Below are 7982 nucleotides of genomic sequence, written 5' to 3'. Positions count from 1 at the left end.
GGTGACTTTCTAGACAATTTGTATAAACATCCACGAGGATTGGGGCCAAGAGGTCTCTGAATGTCTTATAGAATTCTGCTGTTATCCCATCTGGACCTGGTGCCTTCTTCAGATGTAACTTATCAATGGCCTCTTTGACCTCCGCCACTGTCAATTCTGCTGTCAAAGGAGAAAAGTCCAAATCATTAGTATCAGGGAGCGGAGTTGCCTCCAAGAATTGGGTCATCTTGTCTCTATCCAAAACCTTCCTCTGAAACAAGTCAGCATAGTAAGATCTCACCACCCCCAGGATACCCACCCGAGATTCCTGCAAAACACCCTGGGAGTCAGTGAGACCGGTGACAGATTTATTTGCCACCCGCTCCCGGCAATTCTCAAAGGGATCAGGAGACCCTAAGGACCCATAATCCCGTTCAAGAACCAGGGAGGTATATCTGCTGTACTGATACTGTCTTATCTCAGATTTCAGCCGGTCTATCCTTTGTTGGTCCCCACCGCCGAATACAGTGACTCCAATTCTTTGCGCAGCTTGAGATACTGGCCATACTTACTCCTCCTCTTTTTAAAGGACAGTCTCTTTAAGAGGGTTCTGATCTCATCCTTGACATCCTCCCACCAGGCGGCCATATCATCATAGAAGTCCACTCTATTTAGCTGGCCCTGTATAAGAGAATTAACAACTTCCTGAACATGAATATCCTCCAGAAGACTAGAATTGAGCTTCCATAGTCCTCTACCAATGTCTGGGTGCTTGGTGGCACCAAGACAGAAGACTAAGGCCATATGGTCTGAATAAGGGACAGTTTTCTCATTCCTGTCACAAACCCTCTCTGCAGGACTCACGAACGCCATATCTATTCTACTGTTCCTGTCAGAACAGGTGTATGTCAGTTTCGGTTTTCTTCCACCCTGTGTGAACACGTCACTCAGACCGGCCTGCATGATGATGTTATTAAGGACCCTGGAGTCCCTGGCCACCGCTCTGCCTGAGGACCTGTCACCTGATGTCCTAGTGACATTAAAATCCCCGGCCATGATTACAGGAACAGATGTAAATAGATATGGCTTTACCTCATTAAACAACTGGACCCTTTCCGTCACTGTCTGCGGGCCATAGATATTAATGAGCCTGAGCCTCCGACCATGGATAGTGACCTCAAGGATCAGACACCTTCCCATTATGACCTCTGTCATCCTATGTATTGTCACATCCCTGGTGGTGAACAGTATGGCCACTCCGGCATAAGGCTCCACAGCCAGCGACCAGAAAGAAGGACCAGACGTCCATTCCCTCTCAGCCTCACGTAAATAACCCAGTGTTGTCAGGCGCGTCTCCTGCAAATAGATGACATCTGCGTCCAGATATTGTAGATGATCATAAACAATGTGCCGTGTCCTCCTCACTTTTATACTGTTCACATTACTAGAAAGGATCCTTAAAGTAAACCCAGCCATGATAAAACAGAAGAGCAGAGACCTGACCCCCATTATCACAAGTCAGAATCTGAGTCCCGCTGGCCACCACCTGTCTCCATGTCTGACTCTACCTTGTCTTTTACACTCTGTGGTTTCCTTTTAATTGGGGGTTGGTCCCTTGTGTCACCATCACATTCACCCTCTATTCTTTTTATCTCAGTGTCCAAGTCACCATCAGACTCTGTCAGAACCTCATATCTATTGGACACGACCATCACTCCTGCCCTGTTGTCAGCCCTTTTCTTTACACTTTGGCCGGAGCTGTTCTCCCCCTCAGGCCTGCGGGAGGACTTGTCTTTTTTCCTCCTTTTAGTTTGCTGCATCATATTCCCCTCAGACACAGTAGAGGATACCCCCGGCTGCTGGTCTTGTGGCACAACCTCCATGTCCCCCTGTGTGCTCTCTGACTGCTGAGGTGTTGGTGCAGTGTTACCTAAGTCTGGCTGAACCTCCTGTCTGGTCAGTATAGGGCCTGATATTAAAGCCTCCTCCTCTACAGCCTCTGCCCCCGCCACAAGGTCCTCATCAGGAAGCTCCCGGCAGATGTTGTGCCAGGCATTGGGACAGTCCCGGTGAGGGTGACCGATCTCACCACAGAGGTTGCACCTGATCATCTGGCAGTCAGCACTTAGGAGATCAGTTTCACCACACAGGTTACACTTAACAATAGTACAGGTATTTGCCAGATGACCAGGCTTGCCACATTTGAAACACTTTCTGGGCTGACCGGATTAGAAACAAACCCCCTTCTCTCTACCAATGAAGAAGGAGTTGGGCAGATGATGTGTGATGTTCCCATGCTGGCGCAGCTTCACCAGGACCTTCCACCCTCCAGTCCAGATACCGTCATCATCTCTGTTCTTGGTGAGATGTCTGCGGAGCCACACCACAATGTCCTGGGGGGGGGGGGGACAGCTTCATTCCAGAAGATGATATTGATGATGACGGTATCTGGCTTGGATATGGGAATAAAACTAAATTTACTCCATCCATCCTTGTCTCTGAACCTGGGGAAGTTGGACCAGAACCGATCCAGATTAGACATGAGCTTAAAGCTGACATCATAGCCCTGTCTATCTGGTAGGTTTATTACAGCCAAGATGTCCGCTGGCACAAACCCCATCTGGTGGCACAGGAGCTCCCTCACCACAAACCTCCTATCCGGAAGGTCCTCCTTGGCACCTCTGTGCCGAAATCGCACCACATTCCTCCTTTTAAATGCCTGGCCAGTGTAATTGGCGCTGGAGGTGAAAGATGGAGCACCACGGCTCCAGGCATTTCTGGGAGGAACCTGGCGGGTACCTGCGTCCTGTCTTACAGGGTTGGGGTCTACTCTAGGGGGCCCTGCCACAGCTGCTGTACTTGTGGGTAAAGGGGGGAAATCCTGCACATTATTTTGTACAATAACACCTGCCCCATCCACCTCTATATCATCATCAGACATTACACCCCACACAGATTGTGCACCCCCTCCAGCCACTGACCCCTCAGGAACATCACAGTCCGCACCCCCAGTCCGTGCCCCAATATCACAATCCGCACCCTCAGTCCGTGCCCCAATATCACAATCCGCACCCTCAGTCCGTGCCCCAACATTAGTGCTCTGCTCCATCACCCCATCACCTTCATCCACTGGTAAAAGTCCAATGTCCTGCTGATGTACTGGGACTCCTGGGACTTGTGGTGCCTCTGATGGTCTCTGCTCCTGCTCAGGCCCAGCTGCAGGTTCCTGTCGCTGTTGTTCCTCGCCATGCTTGCATATGTCCCCATCCTGAAAAGAGAACCGTGCCGGCTGTATGAGGGGTCTTGTCCCTTGCTGGGGCTCCTCCGGGGTGATGTCCGGTTCTATATCAGGTTTGGAGTCTGCATCAAAGTTCAGATGGTATTGGGAGAAACGTTCCTGGTTCTTATAAGTCTCTGCCAGTGGCCCCATCTTTACCAGGATACAGTCCATCTCCTTCACAATATCTGCGAGCTCTATGCTGAGTGTGTACAGTCTCTTATCATGGAGAGCTTTATACTGGGGATTAGCGGTCTTCAGCATGTACACAGAGTCTATCTGCATCTGCAGCATACCCTTCAGGTGCTTGAGCTCCTCCATCCTCCTCACCAGAGCAGGGATCTCCTCCCGGGCAGTCTCTTTGCCCTGTTGTTGGGGTTTGGGCAGTCTTTTGGGCTCCCTGATTGTATCAGACCCATGAGCAGCTGTATCAAGGTCTCTGGCCTGGGATCTGGTGCGGCCTGAGCGGGTCATGCTGGAGACCACCTCTTGTTTCTGTAGGTTCTCCTGTAGTGTCTGTCTCTCCAGTGATGTCCTCCTCTGTCTCTGTGCTGGAGAGTGGAGCTGCACACCTGCTGCATATGATCCACTCTGCCCCAGCTCCTGTGCACCAACATGTGATCCACTCTGCCCCAGCTCCTGTGCACCTCCATGTGATCCCCTCACCTCCTGTGCACCTCCATGTGATCCACTCTGCCCCAGCTCCTGTGCACCTCCATGTGATCCACTCACCTCCTGTGCACCTCCATGTGATCCACTCTGCCCCAGCTCCTGTGCACCTCCATGTGATCCACTCTGCCCCAGCTCCTGTGCACCTCCATGTGATCCACTCACCTCCTGTGCACCTCCATGTGATCCACTCTGCCCCAGCTCCTGTGCACCTCCATGTGATCCACTCTGCCCCAGCTCCTGTGCACCTCCATGTGATCCACTCACCTCCTGTGCACCTCCATGTGATCCACTCACCTCCTGTGCACCTCCATGTGATCCACTCACCTCCTGTGCACCTCCATGTGATCCACTCTGCCCCAGCTCCTGTGCACCAACATGTGATCCACTCACCTCCTGTGCACCAACATGGCCTTGGATTACAGACTTTAGAGTTCCTACAGCAGATTCCTTTTGGGAGTCTCTTTGTTGTTCCCCACACTGAGAGCCTTGGCCGGCTGACTGTGTAATACCACGTGTCTGACAAACATTTTCTGCTTCTTTCTTTACATTACTCACATTCATGTCTTTACTTGCTTTCTTTGCACTTGTAGTGCTTCCATGCTGAGGACTTTCTTGTGCAAAGTCCACTTTAGGATTTCCATCCCCATCAAAAAGAGCCTGGGAGTTTTCCTCCAGTGTAGGCCGAGAAGCCTGGGCCTTGCTTGGGGAGCTTCCCCGCCCAGGGTGGCCCCGCCCTGGGCTTGCTCCAGACATCAGGAGAGCTACACAGACACACAACCTCACAGCTAGGAGGCAGTATTATAGTAGTTATATTCTTATATATAGGAGCAGTATATAGTAGTTATATTCTTGTATATAGGAGGCAGTATTATAGTAGATATATTCTTGTATATAGGAGTAGTATTATAGTAGTTATATTCTTGTATATAGGAGCAGTATTATAGTAGTTATATTCTTGTATATAGGAGTAGTATTATAGTAGTTATATTCTTGTATATAGGAGCAGTATTATAGTAGTTATATTCTTATATATAGGAGCAGTATATAGTAGTTATATTCTTGTATATAGGAGGCAGTATTATAGTAGATATATTCTTGTATATAGGAGCAGTATTATAGTAGATATATTCTTGAATATAGGAGGCAGTATTATAGTAGATATATTCTTGTATATAGGAGCAGTATTATAGTAGATATATTCTTGAATATAGGAGGCAGTATTATAGTAGATATATTCTTGTATATAGGAGCAGTATTATAGTAGTTATACTCTTGTATATAGGAGGCAGTATTATAGTAGATATATTCTTGTATATAGGAGCAGTATTATAGCAGTTATACTCTTGTATATAGGAGGCAGTATTATAGTAGATATATTCTTGTATATAGGAGCAGTATTATAGTAGTTATATTCTTGTATATAGGGGCAGTATTATAGAAGTTATAGTCTTGTATATAGGGGCAGTATTATAGTAGTTATATTCTTGTATATAGGGGCAGTATTATAGTAGTTATATTCTTGTATATAGGAGCAGTATTATAGTAGTTATATTCTTGTATATAGGAGGCAGTATTATAGTAGTTATATTCTTGTATATAGGAGGCAGTATTATAGTAGTTATATTATTGTATATAGGAGCAGTATTATAGTAGTTATATTCCTGTATATAGGAGGAGTATTATAGTAGTTATATTCTTGTATATAGGAGGCAGTATTATAGTAGATATATTCTTGTATATAGGAGCAGTATTATAGTAGTTATATTCTTGTATATAGGAGCAGTATTATAGTAGTTATATTCTTGTATATAGGAGCAGTATTATAGTAGTTATATTCCTGTATATAAGAGCAGTATTATAGTAGTTATATTCTTGTATATAGGAGCAGTATTATAGTAGTTATATTCTTGTATATAGGGGCAGTATTATAGTAGTTATATTCTTGTATATAGGAGGCTGTATTATAGTAGTTATATTCTTGTATATAGGAGCAGTATTATAGTAGATATATTCTTTTATATAGGAGCAGTATTATAATAGTTATATTCTTGTATATAGGAGGAGTATTATAGTAGTTATATTCTTGTATATAGGAGCAGTATTATAGTAGTTATGTTCTTGTATATAGGAGCAGTATTATAGTAGTTATATTCTTGTATATAGGAGGCAGTATTATAGTGGTTATATTCTTGTATATAGGAGCAGTATTGTAGTAGTTATATTCTTGTATATAGGAGGCAGTATTATAGTAGATATATTCTTGTATATAGGAGCAGTATTATAGTAGATATATTCTTTTATATAGGAGCAGTATTATAATAGTTATATTCTTGTATATAGGAGGAGTATTATAGTAGTTATATTCTTGTATATAGGAGCAGTATTATAGTAGTTATGTTCTTGTATATAGGAGCAGTATTATAGTAGTTATATTCTTGTATATAGGAGCAGTATTATAGTGGTTATATTCTTGTATATAGGAGCAGTATTGTAGTAGTTATATTCTTGTATATAGGAGGCAGTATTATAGTAGATATATTCTTGTATATAGGAGCAGTATTATAGTAGTTATATTCTTGTATATAGGAGGCAGTATTATAGTAGTTATATTCTTGTATATAGGAGCAGTATTATAGTAGTTATATTCTTGTATATAGGAGCAGTATTATAGTAGTTATATTCTTGTATATAGGAGCAGTATTATAGTAGTTATATTCATGTATATAGGAGGAGTATTATAGTAGTTATATTCTTGTATATGGGAGCAGTATTATAGTAGATATATTCTTTTATATAGGAGGTAGTATTATAGTAGTTATATTCCTGTATATAAGAGCAGTAATATAGTAGCTATATTCTTGTATATAGGAGCAGTATTATAGTAGTTATATTCTTGTATATAGGGGCAGTATTATGGTAGTTATATTCTTGTATATAGGAGGCTGTATTATAGTAGTTATATTCTTGTATATAGGAGCAGTATTATAGTAGATATATTCTTTTATATAGGAGCAGTATTATAATAGTTATATTCTTGTATATAGGAGGAGTATTATAGTAGTTATATTCTTGTATATAGGAGCAGTATTATAGAAGATATATTCTTGTATATAGGAGCAGTATTATAGTAGTTATATTTTTGTATATAGGAGCAGTATTATAGTAGTTATATTCTTGTATATAGGAGCAGTATTATAGTAGTTATATTCTTGTATATAGGGGCAGTATTATAGTAGTTATATTCTTGTATATAGGGGGCAGTATTATAGTGGTTATATTCTTGTATATAGGAGCAGTATTATAGTAGATATATTCTTTTATATAGGAGCAGTATTATAGTAGTTATATTCTTGTATATAGGAGCAGTATTATAGTAGTTATATTCTTGTATATAGGAGGCAGTAATATAGTAGTTATATTCTTGTATATAGGAGGCAGTATTATAGTAGTTATATTCTTGTATATAGGAGCAGTATTATAGTAGGTATATTCTTGTATATAGGAGACAGTATTATAGTAGTTATATTCTTGTATATAGGAGCAGTATTATAGTAGTTATGTTCTTGTATATAGAAGCAGTATTATAGTAGTTATATTCTTGTATATAGGAGCAGTATTATAGTAGTTATATTCTTGTACATAGGAGCAGTATTATAGTAGTTGTATTCTTGTATGTAGGAGCAGTATTATAGTAGTTGTATTCTTGTATATAGGAGCAGTATTATAGTAGTTATATTCTTGTATATAGGGGCAGTATTATAGTAGTTATATTCTTGTATATAGGAGCAGTATTATTGTAGTTATATTCCTGTATATAGGAGCAGTATTATAGTAGTTATATTCTTGTATATAGGGGCAGTATTATAGTAGTTATATTCTTGTATATAGGAGCAGTATTATAGTAGTTATATTCTTGTATATAGGAGCAGTATTATAGTAGTTATATTCTTGTATATAGGAGCAGTATTATAGTAGTTATATTCTTGTATATAGGTGCAGTATTATAGTAGTTATATTCTTGTATATAGGAGCAGTATTATAGTAGTTATATTCC

This window comes from Hyla sarda, unplaced genomic scaffold (genome assembly GCF_029499605.1).
Source record: "Hyla sarda isolate aHylSar1 unplaced genomic scaffold, aHylSar1.hap1 scaffold_1020, whole genome shotgun sequence".
Classification (NCBI taxonomy): domain Eukaryota; kingdom Metazoa; phylum Chordata; class Amphibia; order Anura; family Hylidae; genus Hyla; species Hyla sarda.
The sequence above is the reverse complement of the archived record's forward strand: the minus strand, read 5'-3'. Positions refer to the sequence as shown.